Here is a 26929-nt window from a genome sequence, read left to right on the forward strand (position 1 = left end):
TTTCGGTCTGCAGACGGGACCACGGGAAAAGAGGAAATAGGACTAAGCCTAAGTTAATCGACTGCGCTGACGCACTCAACCCGATTTTAAGACCTGTACCTATATACACTTCAAAACACTCTAGTGCGCAATGTAAAACTTGTTCCATTAAAACACCCCAATTAAAATTAAAGAAATATTCCTACTAGGGAGTTATTTTTAACCCATGCCGTACAAAAGAACTGCTTGTACGCAAAAATTGTAACTGCAAAACTGCACGCTATATTGTCGCTCTTTTACAGCAAAGTTTGTTCCGACATTCGCTAAACTATTTGAAATTCATACTCGATAAACTATCGTGTTTGTAGTTGACATTTAATCTGTTCACATATTTTTCCTTTCTTTCTTTTAGCAATTTCAAGAAAAATAATGGAAGTAAGCATTCGAGTATGCAGCTGACTCATATCGTGCTCTTTTTTTCACAGACTTTTCGATGGTTTCGTGTTCCGTTCACCATGGAAATCGATTACCCGCCAATCAAACACTGCGGCTTTAGATAACTACTAGCTTTACCTTCTTATGTGTCTGGACGGCAGGCTATAGTGAAGGTTGCTACGATAAATACAATGAACAGTTTTGATGTTTAAATAACGATTCCTAACATCTGATAACTAAATATCTTACTACATAATTAAAAAATGTATATGTTTATCGTTGCAGAACCAAAGAATCGCCAGCAAATTCTATCAATGAAGACTGTTATTACTAAAGATTGTTTTTAGACAAAATTAGGCAAATTGTCTACTCTTTAATATATATATATATATATATATATATATATATATATATATATATGGGATGTTTCAAAACAACACCAACAACGTTTGGGAGGTGATTTCTAACACTAATATAAGACAAAGAGTATAGACCAACCTGGTTGCATAAATGCTTTCTTTCGGAGTTATAGGCTCCCAAAAACATGAAAATGAACTTGAAAGGTCCATAGCTCCAAAACTATGGGACCTCCCGTAGTCGGGTCAAGACTTTACTTAGGAACTAGTATGTGCTCTATCCAAAAATACATGTTTCAGAATCCTAAGGTACTCACGCAACAATTTTTGTACAGGCAGTTTGGTTACAGGCATATAATCTGAAGTACTCACTAACTACCTCTATAAAAATTGTTGCGAAAGTACTGCACGCTTCTGAAGCATGTATTTTTGGATAGAGCACATATTAGTTCAGAGGGATGCAAATAACCACTCGCCCGCTCGCCCTGGGCGAGTGGTTCACCTGTGCGGGAGAGTATTTAATATTATATGGAACATAAGTAAATGGTTTCTATTGTGCAATGTGAACTAGTAATTTTTTTCTTGGGCTAGTAAATATTTGTTGCTTATTTGCATCCCTGTATTAGTTCCTTAGTAAAGTCATGACCCGACTACAGTAGACCCCATAGTTTTGGAGCTATGAACCTTTAAAGTTCATTTTTTCATGTTTTCGACAGCCTATAACTTCGAAAGGAAGCATTTGTGCTTCTAGGTTGGTCTATACATTTCGTCTTATTTTGGTGTCAGGAATCACCTCCCAAACGTCGGTTTTGTTTTGAAATACCCTATATATATATACTATATATATATATATATATATATATATATATATATATATATATATATATATATATATATATATATAAATGAAGGTGACTATGTTTGTACCTTCATACCTCTCGAACCAACGGACCGATCTCCATCAAATTTTCAATATAAACGATTTTTGGGCCTGGGAAGACTTTTACCATTTCACTTTGACGGTACAACATAGTGGAGGGGGAATATATATATGAATAAATAAAACTTAATAACTCTTGAAGCAAAAGAGCGATCTCGATTAAATTTGCCACACATATGAGGTTTGGACCAGGGATGGTTTCTAACGTTTCACTTATCCTCCCCTCCCCCATTTGACGGTGCAACTTTGGGGAGACGTGTATATATATATATATATATATATATATATATATATATATATATATATATATATATATATATATATATATATATATAAAGTCAGAAACGTAGTCAATTTCATTTTTATGCATTATATATATATATACAGGGTTTTCAAAACAACACAGACAGCGTTTGGGAGGTGATTCCTGACACCAAGATAAGACGAAAAGTATAGACCAACCTGGGTGCACAAATGTTTTCTTTTGGAATTATAGGCTGCCGAAAACTTGAAAAAATGAACTTTAAAGGTCCATAGCTCCAATACTATGGGATCTATCGTAGTCGGATCAAGACTTCACTTAGAACTAGTATGTACCCTATCCAAATATCCATGTTTCAGAATCCTGAGGTACTGCCGCAACAATATTTATAGACGTAATTAATGAGTACTTGAAATTATATGCCCGTAGCCAAACTTCCTCCATAAAAATTATTGCGGAAGGATCGCAGGACTCTGATTACAAATATATGATTACAAATATTACAAATAAATACAAATATTATTTAAAAAATAATTAACAAGGAACATAGACAACATGGTAAGTCATCAATTACCGTTGAGTTAATTTTTATAGTCGCTGTCTTAACTTAGATTTCTGGGTAATTCAAATTCTGGTCACACTGTAGTTTCTATGGATGGCAACACTGCACATTATTCCGATTCGTATTTTCAGGTGTAGTATAACATTATCTATTATTGTGGTAAGTTACATTTCATTATCTCTTTTCACTTACGAAAACCCGGCAAAAGAAAAATTGTCAGCTTTTGAAAAATATTTAGTAGTCTACCCCCTTAATCGAGTAAAGTGGAGCTTCACTCCAACTAATCTGCGTTTTGGCCTAACATTTAATATGATAAAATAATTTCAAGAGCCGGTCACGCTCTCTTTATCGGTCACTCGCTGAAAAATAACACAGATGTAGAAGAACTCCACTTCGTCCTTTTTTAAAACTGCTGATGAACCTAAGCTTTATGCAACCTGCGTTAACAGTTTAACCCAAATGTGGGAGTTAAACCACATACGTTTCCACCGGGAATCGAATCCAGGTTACCCGCGCCGAGTGTATACTAATTATATAGACTACAAAGGAAATCACACTATACGACACACGCACAAACAAAGTTTCATTAGGTTTTTACCCTATACCTAACATGGTGATTGGAACGAAGGTGTCTTTGTCAAATATAAAAGTAGGAGGGGAGAAAATAGAACAAGTGAATAGTTTTCGATACCTGGGTAGTATTCTTAGTAATGACATGAAATGCGAACGTGAAATAAAAGCAAGGATAGGAATTGCGAAAGAGGCTTTTAAAAGAAAGATAAGTCTGTTTTGTGGGACCTTGAACAAAGAGTTGAGAAAAAGACTCATAAAATCCTTCGTGTGGAGTGTTGTACTGTATGGGGTGGAAACGTGGACATTACGTAAAGGTGACGAAAATCGACTGGAAGCCTTCGAAATGTGGGTGTGGAGAAGAATGGAAAGAATTAGTTGGGTCGAGCGGAAAACGAATGAGAGTGTGTTAGAAATGGTGGGTGAGAAAAGAACACTTTTAAATATTATTAGGAAGAGGAAGAGAAACTGGTTGGGACATTGCCTAAGAAGAGATTGTATCATGAGGGACGTCCTAGAGGGTATGGTGGCGGGAAAGAGAGGGAGGGTGCGAAGGAGACTACAATTAATGGGTGATATTAAAACAGAAAGATCATACGCGAAGACGAAAAGGTTAGCGGAGGACCGTGGAGCATGGAAGCTTCTCAGCTGCGGCAAGTGACCTGCCAATAAAGGCAGAATACCTATGATGATGATGATGATGATAACTTTTGCACTTTATTTTTGCTGACTATACTCTTCCAGGTAAGAAAATTTCTGGATTTATTCATATTAGTTGTTGCACCCAAGTCTTCAGCCTGCTGTACATAATAGGCTAAAATTGTGCTTAATTAAATGTTCTAATTGTTTACATTTCTCATAATTAAGTTTGCCCATGAACTAACTTGCGTTTACATAAATATTAATGCACAAATCTAAATATAGATACATCGCCTCTCCTATTTTAAAATCAATATATTGACTCTATAGTTATAATTTAATCGTCACAACAGTTTAAAATCTGCAGACTGTCTGTATGCTACCAGCATCTATTGATTTAACTGTAAATTATTAGAAAATAGCGTCCCTAACAGTCTGACATGTTTTGGTATGATTAAGTTCGATAGTATTTCGCTTCAGTTCCACAAGCACACCGAGTAAAAACATTTATTTAGGTTCCGGGACTGGAATAAAAAAATATCTTCGGTTTTGTAAACTGAACCGATACATCGAAATGAATATTTTGGTTCACTTCCAGAAGCAAACCGAATTAAAATGTTTATTTAGGTTCCGGGACTGAAACTCAAAACGTTTTCGGTTCCGTGCACTGATGCGATACACCTCAATACACATATTTTGGTTCACTTTCTGAAGCACACAAAATTGAAACGTTATTTTAGATTCCAGATGCACACCGAATTAAAATGTTTACTTACGTTCCGGAACTCGAAAATATCTTAATACTTATATTTTGGTCCACTTTCAGAAGTACACAATTTAAACCTTTATTTGGTTTCCAGAGACGCACATAACTTAAATTCCTTTACCCGAACAAAAATGTTTCATTTCCCCATTCTTCCCGTGATTATCATCTCGACTTGACACCATAAACTTTCCTTTCATTTACATTCGCACCCAGATCGATTTCTCTTACTCACTGTCAAGACGACATTTCCCCTTAATTGAACTAGCCTTATATAATTTCCCAGGAAGTTGACGTTATCAGCATTCACTGTAGACTTTTCAGTACAATTCCAGTGATCTTAAATTTCTGTTAGGGACACTGATATATTACACGAAAACTACAGATATATTTTTTAAATGTATGATATTAAAGCAATAAACAGGGTTAGGGTTTTGTTGAAATTGCATATTTTTTCTCTCGTAATTCTGAAGAGTGTACGCTTTAGTATTTGTGCAATGGCTCAGTGGTACAGCGTTCACCTCTGGTGAATGGGGTCCTTAGTTCGATCCCAGCTCACGCCAAGTAAACTTCGTGGTGGACAAACACCGCGTGCGTGGGTTTTCTCGGGTTCTCCCGTTTCCTCCCACTTTCTTCATTCCACCATTTCATTCAATTCTCATCATAACTATCTCCTTTAGCCTAGCCAGCATAACGTGAAACGTAAAACTTAAACATTTCATTTTTTTAGTATTTCCATGACCCATGACATGATGAGGCTTTTAAAAGGCACTTATTGCGGTCAGTGGCATGCGCAGAAGTCCGTCAATGGGGGTCAAGCAGCTAAGTTCGTCTAATTTTACGTGTTTGTTTACATATATTAAGAGCCCTCACTACAGCGAAATTAAACCACCGCTAATTTTAGTGTTTTTCTATAATATCTTCAAAACAAATAAAAATATTCGAAAAGCACAAACATAGTGAACTAGACAATACGATTTTGCATGTGATACCTTTACCACAATTCACCTATCTGCTTTTGGTATGCCGCAATTTACAGAACCCGCAGAAAATGCTAAACCTATGTACAGTTGCAAATCGAAAATTAGCGGTAGTTTAAGTTCACTGTAGTGAAGACCCTTAATATGTTTATTCTTTCATAGTATCTCTCCCAAGCAGGCGGTTTAGGGATGCGCACGAGACGAGTCGAGACAGGATTTTCCTGACAGAATTCGAGTCGAGACACGGCTCTTCCAATAGAGAAATGTACGTTTTTCGAGTCGAGACATCACTCTTACAGCACATTTCCGAGACGAGACAGCCACAAATCTTGTCTCGTGCGCATCCCTAAGGCGGTTAACCTCCTTGCGTACGCCACTGCTTTTTTTTCTGACAGAATATGTACAGGATTGTTAACGGCACTGGAAGCGAGAAGCATAAATGGGTCCTACTTGCGTTCGATGATTTCGGACTTGGCACCTAATCAATTTTCCTACAAAATCGGTTCCATAACCGATGTTGATGTGGGAGCGAAATGAAAGAAGAGAGAAACATTGAATAGGTTCGTAACAAAACAGCTGTAGGTCGTTCCCTCGAGTTATCACTTAACGGTTACCCAACATCGTTTGCAGTTTGTAACGATCTTTATCCAACGACGTTTGTATTTTGGTTTTCTTCTGGAAATACACCGGATAATGGTTTTCTATTTTGTGAACAGAACTGATATGTTGGAATGTATTTCTTTTCTCTTCCCGAAGTAGGGGAAATTACGGTTTTCGGTTCCGTGCAGTGATCCTATATATCCAAAGTACTTCGCTTCAGTTCCAGAAGAATACTGAATTAAAACGTTTATTTAGGTTCCGGGACTAGAATAAAAACATTTTCGGTCCCATGACCTGAACCGATACATCGAAATGCTCAAAAGTAAATCGAATTATAATGTTTATTTAGGTTCCGAGGCTGCAACCCAAAAAGTTTTCCCGTTCTGTGAGCTGCACCGATTCAACAAAATGAACATATTGTGGTTCACTTTCAGAAGGACACACAATTAAAACAACATTTATTTAGATTCCGGGACTGGAACCCAAAAAAAAATTGTTTCGTGAACTCAATCGATACATCGAAATGCATCCATTTTGGTTCACTTCCAGAAACACACTGAATTAAAACCTTTATTTAGGTTCCGGGACTGTAACCTAAAACATTTTCGGTTCCGTATCGAAATTCATATTTTAGTTCGCTTCAATAAGCACATCAAACTAAAACGTTTACTTAGCTCCCAGGAGTGGAATCCAAAACGTTTTCGGTTTCATGAACTGAAACGATACATGGAAATGTGTGTTTTGGCTCACTCCCAGAAGGACAACAAACTAAAACCTTTTTTAAAAAAATAAATAAATGAATAAAGTTTAGGGACTGCAACTCAAAACATTTTCGGCTCCTTATCGAAATGCATATTTTGATTTCCAAGAATACCAGACTATAAAACATGTGTTTAGGTTCCGGAGCCGGAATCCAAAACGTTTTCGGTTGCATAAACTGAATCGATATATCGAAATGCATATTTTAGTTCGCTCCCAGAAGCACACCAAATTAAAATGTTTATTTAGATTTCGGGACTGGAATCTGAAACATTTTCGATTCCATTACCGTTAACGACCTATCTGTACGGTGTTATTTTTTTTCTCTCTCTCTCTTTTAATTCTTTTTCCTTCTTCTTCTTCTTTTGTACTAGAATTAGAATGTTAGGTTGAAGCCAAAAGTTTTAATTCTTACCGAAGTGACTTCCCTCAACAGCCATCACTGTTTGGTTTACCATCATCACGATTTTATTGTCAAATAACCTTAATGCTCCAACACTAACTAACACGTCTTGGACATGCATACCATACCATGCATATTGCTAAAGACAGGAGTCTCCAGATATACATCTGGCGATTGCAAACATAAAGATGATTTTCAATTCTTCATCAAGAGAGTTGGCTTTCAGATTTAATGTTCTTGATGTATCGTCGCCACCTGTTCCTAACCTTACCAGGTGGGGAACATGAATAGACTCTTGTGTATATACTATCGTAAAAACGATAAAGTATTGAAACAAGTGGTAACATTGATTGATAATAGTAAAGCACTGTGTATAAGAATAGAACAGAAACTGGAGGAAATCCGAAATTGAGGAAAAGTTGTGCTACATTAAGCAAAATTTTTTTGTCTACCTTCTGCTTTAAGATCGAAGATGTCTGGAGCTAAACTGATTGATTGATTAAATTATCATCTTTAAGAAAGTTGAGGAAAACTCAAGAGGAAGTTCCACGTAATCTCGAGATAGAAGAGAAAAAATGTGGCAAGTGTTCAGGAAAACATGGAGATTACATAACGAGCTACTCCATTCGTGACATACTGTGTGGGCAAATATTTCCATTTTTAGACAGTGAAACTGAAATAGAAGCATTATTTTTTCTTTAAATATACATCTGTTTTATCAGTTGGTGTTTAGGGATGGTCACGAGTCGAGCTAAAACTCGACCCGACTCGGAACTCGAAGCGAATTCGAGTTGAATCAAAGGTAATTTTCTCGAGTCGAGTTTCGAGCCGTCACTGTTTTGAGGTCGAGTTTCGAGTTGAGTCGAGTTTGATAAATGACTCGCTCGTTTCGAAATCATTGCCTAATTAGAATGGAATGCCAAAACCATGAGAAATGTAAGCAGCAATGTGGAATATTTTTAGTGCTGCTCACGAGATGGGACACTGCTCGCATCTCGTCTCGTCTCGATTAACAAGACCACAGTGGATTTTATTAATGAGACAGCCACAAATGTCGTGAGCACCAATATAAGTATATAATGTAGTTCTTACCACGAAGGCTGAGACCTGCACGGTCGAAGTTTTCAGCCGAAGCAGAAGCCCAACCCGCGTAGTGATGTTAACCGGCTTCGCTCGATTCTAGTGAGTGAACAGCTCGAACCGACTCGGTTGGTTGAGCTGTTGGCTGGGCTCGATAATGAATGAGCTGTGAGCCGAGACGCTGAGAACCCTAAACCCGGGCCGAGCAGCTTTGAATATTTTTGGCCGGCGCCCTCTAACTTTTAACGATTTTTGGTTCGAGCCCGGATACTTGATCCTCCGGGAACTTAAATCCAGGACCTCGTGAATGATGTCCTTGCCTCCTAGACTTCACGACTACCGAGGTCAGCAGTCAATTAGTGTTTAGTATTCAGATACAAACCGCCTATATTTCATGTTGATATAATAATAATAATAATAATAATAATAATAATAATAATAATAATAATAATAATAATAATAATAATAATAATAATAATAAGTTGTAGTAGTAGTAAGTATCATTGATAATAATAATACTGTCTATGTAGGATACTTGAAGAAAGTACTTGAAACTACACACAGCATTTGGCTCGATTTGGCTCGAATCGACTCGAAACTCGAGTCGAATTGGAGGAAATTTTTCGAGCCGAGTTCTCGAGTCAAGCTCGAAGATGTCTGTTTCGAATCGAGACGAATTTCAATGAAAACTCGCTCATGCCCATTCCTATTGATATTGGACACAGTTTCTCAATGCATAAAAGTATCCTAGCTGACAATCATCACTCATTACTGTTTAAAAATCTTTGGTAAACTTCAAGCTACAACAGTAGTTCTCAACCTAATTCCTATCACGACCCCCATTTTATCACATCCTCTTGCCAGCGACCCCTTTATAATTCCTGGTTTGTAATAAGCTTGTGTGGGATTTTTAATATAACTATTGCGGAGATCTCATGATATCCACCTATTTCTATAACAGTAGAATCCATTTCTTGTATGTAGTGGATACAAGAACTTCTCTAAAAGCGAATGGATTAAAACCAAATTTGGTCAGTTCATTCATATTACATATATCGAATCCGATCTGTCATAGTGCTTGAACATGGAAGCTGTTTGAAGATTTTAATATTTCATAACTCCCTTAATTTTGGGTCATATGATAAAAAAAAAAAAAATCAAGTGTTTCCTAATTTTGATTTTAAAAAACTTAAACAGTTGTTCAAAAGTTATTGAATATTTTAAATGACTTGACAATTTGCGTCACGAAGACTGAACCGCACGCACTAGTGAAATATCACAATCTCATTAGCTTTCAATTTTAATTGTATTTCAATATTTAGGTTTTGTTGCATTTGTATTTTGCTGGTATTCCAATATGCAGTTCTCATTAGTTTTATATCGTATCTCTTTCATTTAAATTGATTTTTAAGCAACTCTACGCCTCTTGAAAATGTTTAGTAGACCTAATTTTTTGTTGTTCATAACAATATATATAAAAATAAAAATATGAGTATCAGAACAAAATTCAAAACAACATTTAAAAATATTTTCCGGTATTAAATTCTAATTATATTTATCTCTTCCGCTTATCTGCGCGACCCCAGGTTGAGAAATCCTGGGCTACAGCAATTAGCAATGAATGATGAATGGATGATAGTTACACAGTTTGGCTGGACTGCTAATAAACTTTGGGTCTCAACTAAATTAAAATACTTACGTACTATTTTCGTCTTTACATAAAAAAAAAAAAAAAAAGTATTGACTGACTGATAGATGAATATCTCCCCAGGCCAAACTGCTTAAGCTAGAAACTTGAAATTTGGACAATTCATAGAATTCTTACGTTCAGTATGAATGAAAAAATAATTTTTGGAAATTCGGCGTGGAATTGACAGAAATGTGTATTACAACTGTTTTAATACAATGTCCATATCTCGAAATACCTTACAGGTAGAGATGAAATTCGGTATTTGATGAAAATTTCATTTAAATTAATTAAGCACGTGATTCAGCGCCTATTTATATTTGACCTAAACGAAGAAAAACAACAACAGTGGTTTCACTACGATGCCCGTTTCTTGAAATTTATTAGATTTAGAAAAATGAAATTGGGCATTTGAATCTTCCATTTAAAATAATTTAAAACGAGTTTCAGCGTTTGTTTTAAATAATTGCCCTAAAATACAGAAAAAAAAAGTGGGTGTGGCATGAAGGGTCCCCAGACCAAAGTTTCGAATCTTGTGCAAGACTTCAAATTCAGACGAATTCTATATTAAAGATATAGAAGAAGAGACAACGCACAATACCGGGTGACCCAAAAGTAAGTATACAGTCCCGTACTGATCAACTCATTGCTTTTTATATCATTTTTTATTGTTATCCATCAAGTACACTTAGTTTCTTTATTATTTGTTCTTAATGTATTTTTACTTATATCTTAAACTAGGAACAGCCGAAGTAAAGGCAGGGGTGTATACCTACTTTTGGGCCACCCTGTTTTGTACGAATTAATATTGATCATGATTTATGTATAAGTGCTTTACTTTATAGTTTTAAAGGCTCGATTCAGTGATAAAGTTTAAAAAATTCTTATCTGAAATCAAATGTTGCGCAATGTATTTTCTTTTTAAAGCTTTTCGAGGATATTTCCTTTCAACACTTGTCACACACGCATAATTTGTATGTAATTTTATATTATTTTATAGGTGTTCAAAACAATAACAATCACTGTCTCTTTAAATATTAATAAAAGTTCTCGTGGGACGGATCGTTGTAATTTAACAATGATTCTTTGCCAGTTATTGGTAGTAATTTTACAGCAGTTTTACAAAGTGAGATCACACTTATTCAGATCATTTTTGATAACATTTCAACACAAAATTCTTTGTTCGGACAATATTTACAAAAATTATTACTCACAACAGATATGGCGTGGGCCAATGAAAACTTGACTCACGACCCAGACCCACCGTGAATTACTCTGACCCACCACCCACCATGACCCACGCCCTCCTTTCCACTGAATAAAGACTTTACACTTGTATTACAACAAGGCTGTGTAATTACCACTAATCGGAGTTTGAATTTCTACGCTCAACACCTCAAGCACCGCTCTGTTATAATACCGGTGGATCTGACCTTTACGATATAAAATGATAAAGTGTTTATCTTGGGCTACATTACGATTAATTTCAATTTAATTATCATATATAACTATTTCTTTGTTAAATTACAGATACTTTTCAGTGGAAAATAGAATGAAATTTTAGTCTCAAATCAAGGTAACGTAGGTCAACGTAAAGAAAAAAAAAAGCAGTGTAAAATTCTACTGTCTCGAAAGCCAAATAAGTTCTATTGCTATTATTACACTTACAAATATCAATTTATCCAAAAGTGCCTGAAGATCTTTTTTCACTTAAATATACTCACCTCAGATATGTAAATAGAAATAAATGAAAAAAGAAGAAAACTGGAGACTTTGAAAATAAAACGTGCATAAATTCACCAGTGTTCAGAAGATATTGTCTACAGTGCATTGAGTAGAGTGTGTCGTAGTGGGTCAAGTCCTATTAACCCACTAACAAATCTTGACCCACGACTCAATCTCTGACTCAGAAACAGTGTTGTCCACGAGACATTTTTTCAGTGATCGATACTAGCTCACTCAAATAATGTTTTCATTCATATATAAATAGGTCGCGATTGCTCAGTGATAGAGCGTTCGCCTCTCGTGTATGGGATCCTTGGTTCGATCCCAGCTTGCGCCAAGTAGGCTTTGTCCTGGACAAACACCGTGTGCGTTGGTATTCTCGGGGTTCTCCCGTTTCTTCCCACTTTCTTCATTCCACTATTTCATTCATTTCTTATCATCATTGTCTCCTTTAGCCTAGCCGGCATAATCGTGGGACGTAAAACTTTCATTTCATTTTTCATTTCAATTCATATATAAAAGCATAAATTGATAAACTGATCTACGAACACAATGAAGTACATTTACCAACATCTAAAGATAAGAAGATCATTAAACAATATACTCCAATAACAATATGGTTTAAATGTTGCTATATCATACCCTTCGCAGACTTATCGTGCGAGGACGAGGAAGGGTTGTGACAACCTCTATATGAAATAAAGAAGAAAAATCAGGGCATAAAATTTGTACATAAATTTACTACAAACCAGACAAGAAGAGATTTCCGAGAACCGAGGTAGAACAAGAAAGAATTCCTCGAGAACCGAGACGAGATGAATTCGACAGAAAGAATTACGAAACGAGCCGAATATATCTCTACAGCTACTCTATAGCTATTATCGTTTAAACTGGAAGTGGTTGATTTCAGCCACTTCCGGTTTTAGTAGAGAGCTTAGAGTGAAGACTGAATATATTCTTGGGATGTTTTAATTGATTTCAGAAAAACACTTCTCGCTATCTATTACTGTTTTTATTTTATGGCGATCGACGTTAGAACCGGAAGTGTTTGATTTCCGACACTCTTGGTTTGGTTAATAGAGAGCACATATTCTTAGAACGCTAAATCAACACACGACAAACACACACACACACACACACACAAAAAAAAAAAAACCTTCTCGCTATCTTTTATCGTCTTTGCTCTATGGAGATCAAGATTGAAACAGGAAGCTGTAGTGGATTTCTACTATTTCCAATTTTAGTACGAGGGTGATTCAGAAAGTAATGTCTCCAAGGTGTTACCTGTATTAAGTTAGTGTTTGACAGATAGCACCGATACAGGTATCAGTGGAAAGTTTGTGATGCCAGCTACAAATGGTGGCATCATTTTTCAACACACTTTCCATTACGGGCAACACACTTGCGCCATCGCGAAAAAGGTTTTTCATGCCATCGGCAAAGAATTTGTGGTAGTCCCCTCCCACAGAACTCTGCAGGTGACGTCACACAAAGGGTTAGCAACACTGATGTCCAGTCGGCGAGCCTACGAAGCGGACATACTCGGAAGGCAGCGAGAGAGGCTCGTCCACTTCGAACTCGACGGTTGCTGGAGCAGGCAGGAGCAAGTAGTGAGCTCCTAATCAAGAAAGAAGAATAGGACGTTTGCTGGAGCAGGCAGGAGCAAGTAGTGAGCTCCTAATCAAGAAGGAAGAATAGGACGTGCTACACGGCAGACTAAACTTCATAAGTATCCTACTATATCTGAACAGTGGACAAATATTTAGTTAAATACTTTGAAATATAAAACATTTTAAATTGTATATTTAAATATTGAGGCCATCAGCCTAATAAAAATTGTTGTTTATATTCAATTGTTTTCGTCCATCCACCTGCCTGAATCGCATGCCTTTAGCTGTAGCTTTTCTTACATGTGTTTTACCTGCGTTTTAAGTAAGTAATTAGGAAGCGTATTCCTGCTGTTGGCTGCCTTGGCCGACAACGGTGAAATTTTCACTTGTTGTGAGGGTTTGTGGGTCCCCGGATCATTTAATGTGAATATCTCTTCAAAATTATTTTAATTAAATGAGCCGGCGACCACAAATTGACGTGGCTGCTGGCGGCACCACAGCCGAATTTGTGCTTCCCCTCCGCGTCACAACTGTAGCGTTGGCCCTTAAGATGATCCTTAAGTTTGGGGAAGAGCCAAAAGTCGCAGGGCGCAAAATCAGGACTATAGGAAGGACGATGCAGAACGTCAACCAGCGGCGGATCCGTTTAAGGGGCACCCGGTCACGTGCCCTGCCAGTCATGATCTAAATAGAACTGCAATTATTAAATCAGTACTAAGACATTAACAGAAGCTTTTTTCTTGCTTTCTTTTTCTTTTTTCCTTTTGTAATGTTTGGATTTGTTCCGCCACAGCCGTGTTTGCGAGTGAAGGAGGCTGTATGCGCTCTCGTAGGATAGACGAAACTTGGCAACACAGCGACGGTTGTTTTTTGGCTGCGGACTTACAATCTCTATGCTTTGACAGTAGCCCTATCATCAGAGGTGGCAGGGGATGTTCTGGCTGTGTCCATTGAAAGTGGGCACAGTAATGTTGAGACCTGTCGCATGAGGCGCTGTGCTCTGTCTTATGGAACATACAGCGGTAAGAAGGTCGCGACAAGGAAACTCAACTCTGTACAGAGGGGAACGGAAGAAGGGGGAAGGAGGGTCAAGCCATTTTCAGAATTTGGGGATGGAAAAGGTTTATGCTTGGCCTTTCCGGGTGTAGCGAATGACATATTAAAGGTTGCCACCATGGTGCAGTTAATTTACAACACATTGACCTAAAATTTACACGCATAAGTTACCAATCGGCATCTGCAATCATATTTTCAAATAGTGAGCTACACTTTACGTATATAATGTTTCCCAGAAAAGTAATTAAGAAACCACACATAATTGAAGGAAATGGACATATAGTAGTTGAAACAAATTGTTATTGAAAACAAATAAATAATTCGTTACACAAAATATCAGTCAGGGGCGTTTTTACACATGGGCCAAAATGGGTCATGACCTGGGACGGCGAGTTTTCTGAGACCATTTTTTTTAATACCAGCTTTGGAAATTTCAGGTATTTATTTATTATGCATAGTTATGGTGATATGACACGGGATAATTGCATTTGTAAATATATATATAAAAAATCTGCTGGCAAGAAGTAATTAACATTCTTGTTATTAATTTACATCAATTATTTCCCCTCTCATATTGCTGACACCTTATTCTTTTATCGTAATTTTAAAACATTTCCATTGTAGATAAACTTCCAGAATTATCTACAGTTTTCAAACATATCAACCGAGCCGCCAACGCAAGAAATTTGAATGTTTCAATGTTGTATTATTATTCTTGAACTTGGCTGATCTCATCAACTTGGTTTCATATTCAGCAACTGTCTCAGAATTTCTATACTGGTATTTAATTTATTGTTATTGACGGGGTTGCATTTTTATAATGGCTAGAAGGCGGCAAAAATGTTAAATACGTCCCTGAATATCACGCTACTGATCTTCAACGATGGCAGGATTCAAGAGAATGGTCACTGTTTTGTTAGAAATTTAGTAGTCGTTTACTGTTGCAGTAGTTTTCTTCTTTTCTTCCCCCCTCCCCTCCCCATCTTAACAATTGTTCATAACATGGCAACCCTTAACCTGCCTTGAAATGTGTTCGCGATGGCTTGCACCCGACCGAATGTGTTCGCGATAGCTTGCCACCCGCTTAACCAGTGACGTATTTGGGGGGGGGGACTTCCGGGCTTAAGACCCCCGAAATCTTACTTACTATAGTAAAGTATATGAAATATCTTAAAGAATTTTCACATTTTCAGACAAAGCACCCTCCCCCCGAAAGCTAGCAAAGCCCCTCTGAAACAAAATCGTAAATACGCCCTTAAGAATGAAATAGACAGCGCGGACACTGGCGAGCGGGCTTTTTTTAAACTATGGTCTTATTAGCGACTATTCCGGCCTTGTACCGCTTATGTAGGTATTTTGGATTTGCCCCACCACTTTTAAATTCCACGAGCCGCCACTGACGTCAACAACACTTTGTCAGCAGATGGGACCACTTTGAATTTCTTTGGCGCAGGAGAGGACGTGTGGCGGTACTCCATCGACTGACGCTTCATTTCCGGATCGTACTGGTGTAACCGCGACTCGTTGCCGGCGATGAATGTTCCTGGGCGCACAACCTTCCGCGGTCAGAAATTCAACGACAGTCCGCTGTTCATTCGGACGTCACCACTGGGTGCAATGGATTGCTCCATTACTCTGGAAAGAGAAGAGATAGGAAGATGAAACAAGTGACATTCTGTAGGTTAAATATCAGTGCATTAATGATGAACAATTCAGAATGTTTGCTGTACTATTGACCAAGTAGTGGGCTTGGAGGCATTACTTTTTGAACCGCCGCGCCGTCGTAGAAAGGTTAGGATGGGAATTAAATATATTCTTGGGATGCTTAATTGATTGCCGAAAACTTGTCGCTATCTGTTACCGTTTTTCCTCTATAGTGATCAACGTTGAAACCGGAAATGGTTGATTGCCACCACTTCTGGTTTGAATATAATCTCTATCAACGATTCCTAACTTTTGACCCTGTACATGCAGGACAAAATTCATCCTTATCCATGAAGTAGTTGTCGAAACTTTTTGTCTCCCGGACGGACACAAGAGTTTTGGTAAACTAACGGAAAATACCATCATGTCTAAAGTGCTTTATGATAATTCCAGTATTTAAAGCACTATTTAAAGCTTGGTATTACGTAAATGATACTGAATGTTAAATTTTGTTTACTTACTGAGAATGAATAGCAACTTTAGTCAGATAACTCAACATGAGGTGTTAATGGACAGTTCAAGACTCTTGGCAATCCTAGCTCTTTCCTTGTTAACTCTTAGTTAGAGAATGTTGAATGTCTAATCTAATGGCGTTGCGGATCACGATTTCTTTCCTCTTCGTATTACGAAAAATTTACACTCAGCTTTAGCGGCCAACACGTTTTATATCGTAATAATGTCTTTACTTCATGAAACAGTCTTTCACTTACATTATAGTAAATTAAAAAAAAATATATTGTTATTGTCATAGTACAATGGTTACTTGTAATAAAATAGTTGTTCGTTATTCAAAATCTCGAGTTCAAGAATTCTAATAACGAATAACCTGGGTTCGATTCCCGGTGGGAGCTGATGTGGTTCGGATTCTACGTTAAGCTGTAGGCCCACGTCTCATACAGCCTCGCTGCAGAAAGATACGCTAAACTAAAAATCAAATCAAAACAATATTCCTAGTTCCACTTTCCACGGTTATGCCCTTTCGCCGCAGTAGTCGGATGATATATGAAAGTGTGAAATCTTATGAGCGAATTGGTGGAATGAGAATGAAGAAACGAAACTGAAAAATTCGAAAAAATTCACAGATATGATATCATCTACTAGAAATTCACATATTTTTGAATCAAATCTGGGGCTCACAGCACCAAAGGTGAGCACTCTACCATTCGACCACTAAGCCTCCTTGCGTTTGTAAATTCTAGTTCTGCTTTACCACAGTTCCGTGTTAGACAAATATCCATTTTACATCGAACTCATTCGGATTCGAAATCTCTAATTTTGAGATTTGTACTCGCTCAGGGCAATGCTTGAACCTAGGTCATTTCTGGTATTGCATTTTACCATAGTTGTTTCTTATGCTTTGGACACATTAATTACATAAATTATACTACAATGAAAAAGGAACGTAATATGATGTATCCTTCAATTTGAAATATCCATCAAAACAAATATAGTAAGTGTCATTTTTATCGTCGCATGAGAACCAGAGAAACATAACTCCATTTTCATAGGTTTAGAGGCGAGAGGACAAAAATATTATTTTCTTAGAAAGATGTGTTTTCAATAAGATGGTAATTGAGCTACATTACAACAGATGATCGACAAAGAGAACCGATGGCGTTATATTGAATTTACACAAAGTGGGGCTTTCAAAATTATGTCCAGACATGAAGAAAAGGAAAACCGCATTTTTGGAGTTACGTCCGTCTGGTTCTCATGTAACGTTATGTCTTCTACATTCCTTGATTAACGTTGTAAGATTTAAGCAACTATGTTGTACTTATTCAAGCAATGAATAGGCTATTTGATGCAGTGTTGTACATCATACAACAGATGCACGCACAACCATGTGTAAAATGAGTATTTTTCTTTTATCCCAGTGCAATGGCATGGTATATCTGGCTTTAAAAAAATGGAATGTGTTTGAAATTGCTTAATGTATTAATCAATCAAACTAATCACTTCTACTGTATTAAACTGCATCACTAACAAAACTGCAGTTAAAAAATAAAAAAGCCATTTGATTATACTTGTGTTTCTAATCCTGATGTCACTTATGAAACGTTTTTAAGAATAAGATGGTTAATTTTATTCACATTAATGCATCACCAGAGTAAAGTGTGTTCTACATGCAGAAACGTTTATTATTATTATTATTATTATTATTATTATTATTATCAAAGACCCAATATAGGCTACTTCATTTGTGTGTGTGTGTGTGTGTGTGTATGTCACGGCCTTACACCTGGAGAACTACATATATTATACCCAGGGTTGGCAAAAACCACGTTTAAAAAAAAAAAACTTTTTTTGGATTAAACTAGGGTTTTTTTAGTTCAAATAATTTGCTCTGTGTATTTATATTACATATGGACAGAAATAAGTTGTTTCACCTTGATGTTACTATGCAACAACAGGGTTATGCTGGAAGGGGTCACATTAGCATACAGCGGAATCCTCCCGTTTAATTATGAAGTTGGGTGGTCCGGTCAATAAATTTCTTAAATTGGGAAACTCCTGCCTCAACCACCGGAAAAATCCTGTTATTACTTTAAATGCAAAGCAATACCGGGAAAATCTCGTTATTGCTTTGCATGTAAAATTTTAAGGTCAACGTTATTATAATCAGTACGCTAAAACTGAGGTATTAAATTTCAAATTTACTGTGTAGATATCATTCAATAAAATTAAAACAAAGTCCAATCCAAGCTTTTGTTGGAAGCTACGTAGGCAGTCGATAAATTTTACCAATTTCTATCTATACATTTAAGTAACCTTGGTTTCTTTATAAAACAACAAGCATCCAGACAAGCAGAAATATACAATTTGGTTTCGTTTCGTATGTTTAGGCTTAACATCCTTATGTAATACTGAGGTTATCAAAAAGACTTTCGTTTAAAGTAACATCCGAACCGCTACTTGGATTACCGGTACTCTTAAAAGAAGGGTTATGGTTCGACCGAGAATTGAACATGGGCCGCCTTGATTAAAAGATGAAAAGGAGATAAAACTAATGCAGATGGTTTGATATGTGTAAAAGTCACCATGCAATTCACACGATTTAAATCATTTTTCGTGTTTTGTTTGGTTTAAACTTTTTTTATTTATTTTTTTACAGCTGGTTTAAACCAGCCAACCCGATTGTACGCAAGCCCAAACTATCAGTTAACTCAGTATGATGTGCTTGTTTCGTAGAAAATACGAAAACTCGATTTAGGAGTCATTCAAAAATTTTGTGGCAACTGTTCCAAAAACTAATGATTGGTCAAGATCGCAACCTTTTGATCCATTTTTTGGTTTTCCTAATTTTCTTGTTTAATGAATACAAGCTCTATCTTATTTAAATATATATTTATTAGTTGTATTTTTTTTTAATGTAGCTAAAACGCAGCACTTTCACAATATATCTACATGACGATAATGTGACCACAAATGTGATTTTCTCGTTACAAATACATAATTTATGTTATTTATTCTTTTAGCCTTTTTCATGTCCTTTGTTTTTACATCGCTTATTTTGTCCAATTCATACTTGAACTTCACTGTGAAGATCAAGTTTTATTTTATTTATAGAAGTTTTATTTTGAATGTTTAATGTACAGAATGTGTCGGCCAATGGACGTATCGTGGCGGCCTAAACAAACAGCCTAGCTGTTGACATTTCCATTAAATTCTCACTAATCAATAAATCCTGTACTACTAATGCTTTAAACAACCCCGTCCTATAAGCGACCTGAATCTTACACGTTTAAATAGTCCTAAGGATAATCGAAACAGTATATCTATCTATATATTTCAAAATTAGTAATGTGCTTTGCAGCATGTTTTGTGCAGCCATCAAGTTCCGAGTCCATATTAATAAGCTACGTCCCTCATAACCTCCGTGCTATCTCGTAAAACACAAAAACTCAAATAAAATTTCAATATTTGCCTCTTAATGAATTAAAAACCCTTAATAGCGACTTTCCATTTTTATTAGGCGTCCCTGTACGTATGGACATTTTCTCTGCCTCGCTGGGGAGCGAAAGCCTGAGTAAGCGAAGGCGGTCGACTAACACAGAGGTTTACGACGCCAAAAGTGTAGAGGTGCCCTCTGAGGTCTTTTGTGACAAAGTAAGAGAGAATTTATTAACTTGTTTCTGTGTGGATAATAAGTCCAGCGCTTATCTTACAGAAGATTACATGGTAATCACGTTTACCTTATTTATGTTATCTCTATCTTACTACTTCAATCAGAAATGTGCCACCTGTGTAAAATAATTCATAAAATGTTTGATTTTCTTTGTAAAGTACTAAATTTTAGCCGTATTTTTTAAAATTATTATTCTAGTTTGTTGTAAACCAGAATACTAAAAATTATTATCGCACTATATTACAATATCAGGATCACATACAAAGCATTATACTTACGTGTTAAATTCCATATTATTATAATTCCACCTAAAATTTTCTTATTCATATCCGATTTTTCATCACGGTTTGAAAATACTGATTAAAAAGTGAAGCGTTTTAGGTTCTACGTCCTTATGAGCGAGGTTATGAAGGACACAACATACTCTCAACGTGAACTCCGAACCACGATTTCATTCCGCTGCAGTTGGTGGTGGATTGCACAGATCATCATTTGCTGTTATAAACTTAATATTGTCAAATTCAATTGAAGAAAGTAAAGGAAGATTTGTTCTCACATAATTAAACGATGTGTCTAGACATCTACTAGGAAGACCTAGGCGCAGATGGGAGGACAATATTAAGATGGATCTCGCAGAGATAGGAATACAAAGTAGAAACTGGATGCAATTAGCTAAGGATAGAAGTCAGTGGAGAGCTTTTGTGAACGCGGCACTGAACCTCCGGGTTCCATAGGCCATAGAGTTAGTTAGTTAGTTAGTTAGTCTAGACATCTACTAAATTCGGGCGAACGTTGGAGCTCCATTGTCACGAAATAAATTAGCAAATAAATTCTCGATTTCGGCTTAGCAAAACTGACTTTGATTCTCACTGAAACACGTATAAGATCTAATTTCACCTTAAATTGTAGATTTATATTTCGCATCACAACAGCGCTTAAAAGGACGCTGAATAAAACAGACATGTATTAGGTTAAGTGCAAAATAAATAATATTTAATTTTCAGTTTGATCAATTGTTTTAGTCAAACAAAATGAACTCTTACAAATACTGCGGGAACTTAATTGGCTTTCAATAAAGTGTGGAAACTGAACATGAGCGGTTATTAATGGGAGGGGGATAAGAGAACATTTACAATAATAAATAGTAATCAAAACATTATATCAAATGATATCGGAATTTTTGCTACAGTACAAAAGCAAATTGTGCAAGTTTATAAATAAACATATTATTTATTTATACTCATTATTTCAATTTTGTGCGTTATGTTTTAATTTAATTCTGAATAAAAAGAAAATACCTCACAATATATGTTCTAATCATAGAATGCAATCAATTTTTCTATTACCTGTCAATTGTACTGTTTTCGAGTCCTGGCACTGCCGTTGGACTTATTCTCTCCTCCAATCACAAATCTACAAACAGCATTACTTATTTCATATGATAATCTTCAATTATGCATTACACTTCCTTTCGATAGGATTATATCAATCATGCACAAATAAATAAACAACAAAAGTAACACAAAATAACATACACTCTACTTCACAGATACACTTCCCGTCCGTCTGTGCTGATCTAATAAGGCGAAACAATGTTGCCAGATTGCTATAAAAACAATGCCAGCTGAAAATAGCATTTGAGAAAGACAAACGAAGTGTTTTATGAACAATTATAAACACACTAAACATCCTCCGCATCATTTCTTGTTTAAGTTTGTATAACTACATTTTCCTTCTGCTCCATTTTCAAATTTATGCAAATCTTTCTTTGACGGAAAAGCGAAGCATGTTTCAATAGGACTACAAAACAAAAAGAACTTTCAAGACAAAGAACAAAAAGCATTGCTATGTTAATTTATGGTAGCATATTTATATTCATGAAATATGAACTTCTTTTCGCAGGAATGCCATTCTTGTAGAAGCCTTAAGAGACAAGTTGCACTAGTGGGTGCAGATTCACTTTAGGAAGGCTAAGTATTAAACAAACCAACTTACGCTAGGTATCCACTAAAAACCACAATGTTATCTAACACTGTTCGTAGGTTTTCTTAAGAAATTTTTCCCTCGACTGACACAAAATTTTCCCTAGTTTGTGGAGAGTCCAATTCCTATGATAGAAGTTATCTAATTAGATTAATTTAGCTATAGGAAAGGAAGTGCCAACCACTTTTGCTTTATTTATTTGCTTTTTGCTTCTATTTTTTTTACTTTTTCCTTCTACTTTTTTACTTTTTCCTTCACAAAAAATACACACAAATCCACCCAGCCAACAAATTGTTTACAAAACATACACAAACTATTGCTGTTGTTTTGTTTATTTCTGGAAAACAAAGAAAAAATTGAGCATTTATATTAGCGAATAAGTAAACACGAGAATTTCCGAAAAATTCCCTTTTCGCTAAATTTGCCAATGAAACTTCCCTTGATTGGGGAAATTTTCCTCAAACTACGAACACTGATCTACCAGAGTTAGACCAGGAGTGGAGCAGAGGGTTGCGAGCGGTAGTGAGAGGGTTCTTCCGTAGGGAGCAGGCGCGTCAGCAATTGTGAATATACCCATAAACTACATATGATAAAACAACTAGGGAGCAGGCGCGTCAGCGATGGTGACTATGCCCGTAAATTACATATCACAAAACAACTAACTTGTATTCCAATGCAATTTTCACCAATCGTTTCTTCTTTCCTCTGCACCTCTTCACTATCAATTTCTTCCTTTATTTCAAGTCTCAGTTTAATGCGGTACCGTGTTAACCCCTCAACTGATTCATTTCTTTTCGTTAATGTTACATGCTGATTGCATTTCTGATATATTACATCACGTTTAAGTCAAGTGATAGGGGAACACGGGTGAATGTCGTTGTCGCATTCCCTCCATTTTATTAAAAAAAATACAATTGCAAAGATAGAAACAGGGGACGGTGTGACGTCATACATCCCCTACCTTTTCAGATCCACTTTTGCCCCTGGTTTGAGTAACCTACACTCTTCCGAAAATTTAATATGCATATACAAATTAAAGATTTGGAGTAGACCTTGAAATCCTAACGTTTTATGCCTTTCCAAGTCAGTTAATTCGAATTATGTCTTAGTTTTCTTTGATATTTGAATACGACATCAGTCAGTTCCGCAATACCTTGTCTACTTCAGACTGCTCGGACATATTTTGGATATATTTCGGATGCTTCGTTCTTTAAGGATCACGACTTACAACACTGCCTGTTATCGCCTCAATGTTTAACAGTACATTCTTAGGGGTTGTCCATACATTACGTAACGCGGCAAAGGTGGAATGGTTTTTTTAAGTTTTCGTTACGTAACATATTTTTGCTGTAAAATTAATTTTTATTCTCTGGTTTATATGAGGTCTTTCAATCAAATAATTTTATTCAGTCCTTTTCGTTTTTATAAATAAGTAAATATTTCTATTGTTTTGGGAAATTATGAACTATAGCCTATGTAAATTGAATCATGAAGTAGGAATTCGAAGACGCCACTAGACACCAGAATGACGTGACGAATCCTGCGTGTATTACAATACAATAATACTCCGTTTTATGGTTATCCCAGTATTGCATTTATGGCACACGCTTTTCTGGAGTTATTTGTTAGTGCTTGTAACTACCGATTGAAAATGCCCTCACGTTCCCACTCGTATCGCTATTTCTGAGAATATTATTTAACATGTTTTATTTCAATTATTGCCCACTCTATTCTTCTAATGGGTTTCCAATATGAAACAGAAGAACTCTCGCTCGTGAAATAGTTTCCGCGACGGAACGATCCACGATATGCAGAACAAATAAAAACCTCATTCGTCGGATATTCATCTGGTATACTTTATCAATTCAGGATATATAGGGGAAGCTGGCCTAATATGACATGCCATGATAAAACGACATACCAGTGGTTTTGAACGATTGGTGCAAAGAAGAGCTCTGAGAATTTTTAAGGTAATTGTGGAGCTGACAACAGTAATCCTCTGCAAATGGAAGCACTGAAGTTTCGATATAGAAGTCGAGAGAAATTATTTTTGAAAAGTATTCCAAATATTTGTATATGTTTTTCTAGTCGCTTGTAGTTCAAAAACGTAGTGTTGTTTTAACATTTCAATCATGGCAATACATTAAGGTGGGATTATAGAAATGCAACGTAGTGTTTTAAAAGATATGAAAACAAAGCTTGATCAACTTGGTTGCTTGCTGTTTCTGCTTGATCAACTGTTGAATGGTAAAATGACATACCAATCATTAGAGCAAAATGACATAGTATGTCATTTTATCCTAAATTATGTCATTTTACCCTTTCATTTTTTCTTTCCTTCCTGTGTTTTGGAATTATGGAAACGAATAAAGGTTGCCTCTAAGTAACTGCCCTAAGAAAAACTGGAAAAATGAATTACACGATCGGGCACCCACTGGTACTCTTGGACTTGCACAAGAACCTGGCTGAATGACCGGGGAGGCATTTCTTACAGTTTTGAAACATTTTGCTTTGTTTGTGGAACCTAATATGGAAGAGACGGTTTTGATCATTGTAAATGGACATTCCAGTCGCAAGAATCTGGAGATTCTTATTTTCCTAAAGAAAACGGAATCGGAATTCTGTGTCTCCCACCTCACTACGCATCGCATTCAGCCCCTGGATATAACATTTTTTGGTCCATTGAAGACCTATTATAATCAAGCAGTGTCAACATGGATGAAATGCTAACCAAGTAGAACTGTCACTCAGTACCAGATAAACTCTTTTTTGCTCAGCTCATGGAAAAACTGCAATGGTTTATAATGCAGAGAGTGGATATCGAAAGATAGGTTTGTGACACATTGATCCCAATGTCTTTGAGGACCATCTGTTTGCACCAGCAGAAACAACGAATATTCCATTATCAGCAGAACCAGTTGAGAGCTCAGATAAAACTGCTAGACCCCAAAACAACGAATTCACATCGGTGTTCGATGATTCTATTTCTTAGAAAAAGGGACCAGCCATATCTGATGAAGCCTATGTTTCTCAGCAATCTACCTTGCTTTCAGAGGATAGGCATGTGCCAGTGAAAGAGACTTCCCAGTTCCGATGGCTCATGCAGGTTTTCTACGAAGAACCAGGATTTATGAATCTGCAATTCCCACTAGCAGTACATACCTTAATACTGAAGGGAAAAAGGCAGAAAAGACTGAAAAGGACATGAAGAAGTCAAAAAGGCAAGCAGGTAGAAAACTAGATCTATGTGCTGAAAATATGAATGAAGAAGAACTCTTCGCGAACGACGAGATGATGAAGAAGATTGTCCATGTCTCTATTGTAACGAGTTATTCTCTGTGTCCTGTCGAAAAGAACTTTGGTTGAGATGTTACCAGTGCAAAAAATGGGCACATTGTGATTGTGCAGGCGTTTCTGCTAAAAGATAAGCATTTGTTTGTGAACTTTGCCATTAACTTTTGCCCACAAAAATGATAATCTATTTGATGAAATATTTCCTTGATATTTGCAAGTTATCACAGTGTATTTTCTCTAAATTTGTTATTCTTACAATATTTTCTAAAAAAGAAAAAATCTTTTCTTTGTTAGTACAATGTTTTGTTTTTCTTAAGAAGAAAATGGAAATTGTTAATAGTAACTAGAAACGAAAGTACTTATATGCATAAATCAATACCTTTTTTCACATTATATTTCAGAATTTATATTTCTCTTATTTCTGTAATATTAACAAGTAACAATAAAAGTAGCAATGAATTATACAATAAAGTTTTTCTTGTACATTGGATTTGGAAAATTGTATTTTGTGTTCAGTTTCTTCTATAGTAAAGTGATTTATATAATTTTGCAATGCGCGTTTAGGACAAAATGACATAGGTCTACCTGTAGGTCATTTTATCCAAGTATAAGAATAAAATGACACATTGAGCCAAAAAAGAGAAAAAAATATTTATTACAGCGAGATTATTGAGTTCCAAAGCACGATATAATTCGAGTAGTTACGTTATGATGTACTGGTCTAGGGATGCATTCGAGTCGAATCGAGTCGAGATTTAAGCCTGTCTCGACTCGTCTCGAGAAAATGTTGTCTCGACTCGTGTCTCGACTCGAAAATATGTTTCTGCCTCGACTCGTGTCTCGACTCGACAGCCTCTGTCTCGACTCGACTCGAATTCGAGTCGAGACGTCTCGAAATTCGAGTCGAGACAAAATATATGAGTTAAAATATACGCACACATCAGCCAGACCATCATGACTACCTACCTAATTGTCAGTATGTCGACTTTTGGCATGGATAAAAACGGCGACACGTCTTGGCATACACGCAATGATCCTTGATAGGTCGCTGGAGAGAGCTGGCACCACATGTGCTCACTCAGGTCACCTAATTCCCGTAAATTCCGGGAAGGGGGGCGATGTGTTCTGACGTCACGTTCAATCACATCCCACAAGGGACATCACTCAAATGTCCGGCTCCAATTTCAATGAAACTTTTTTTTTTTTTTTTGCTGATAGAAGGCATGTATGCATCATTACTTGTGAAGACAAATTTTTGCCATGGTGCATGTTTTCTATTTTCTTTTTAATTAAATTTTAAGAGTTGTGATGTGGTTATTAGAGATTACTACAGAAGTCCCTTACTACCCTTTGTAAACGGAGCGTTAATGAAGAAAAGTGAAGAAAAACCATGTGGATACACATAAGTCCTGG

General features: G+C 36.3%; 1 protein-coding gene across 3 annotated transcripts in view; it reads right to left on the bottom strand.

Moving 5' to 3' along the window:
• The window catches only part of Dmtn (transmembrane and coiled-coil domain 2 protein Dmtn), a 404032-nt gene extending 382207 nt beyond the window's left edge, over positions 1 to 21825 (bottom strand). For all 3 annotated transcript variants that reach the window (XM_081756074.1, XM_081756073.1, XM_081756068.1), the window contains exon 1: positions 21586 to 21825. The gene's annotated coding sequence lies outside the window, so the exon portion shown is untranslated. The remainder of the gene's footprint in view (positions 1 to 21585) is intronic.
• Between the last annotated feature and the right edge of the window lie 5104 nt (positions 21826 to 26929).

The sequence above is a fragment of the Thermobia domestica genome, chromosome 4, assembly GCF_964235325.1.
Source record: "Thermobia domestica chromosome 4, izTheDome1.hap1.1, whole genome shotgun sequence".
Classification (NCBI taxonomy): domain Eukaryota; kingdom Metazoa; phylum Arthropoda; class Insecta; order Zygentoma; family Lepismatidae; genus Thermobia; species Thermobia domestica.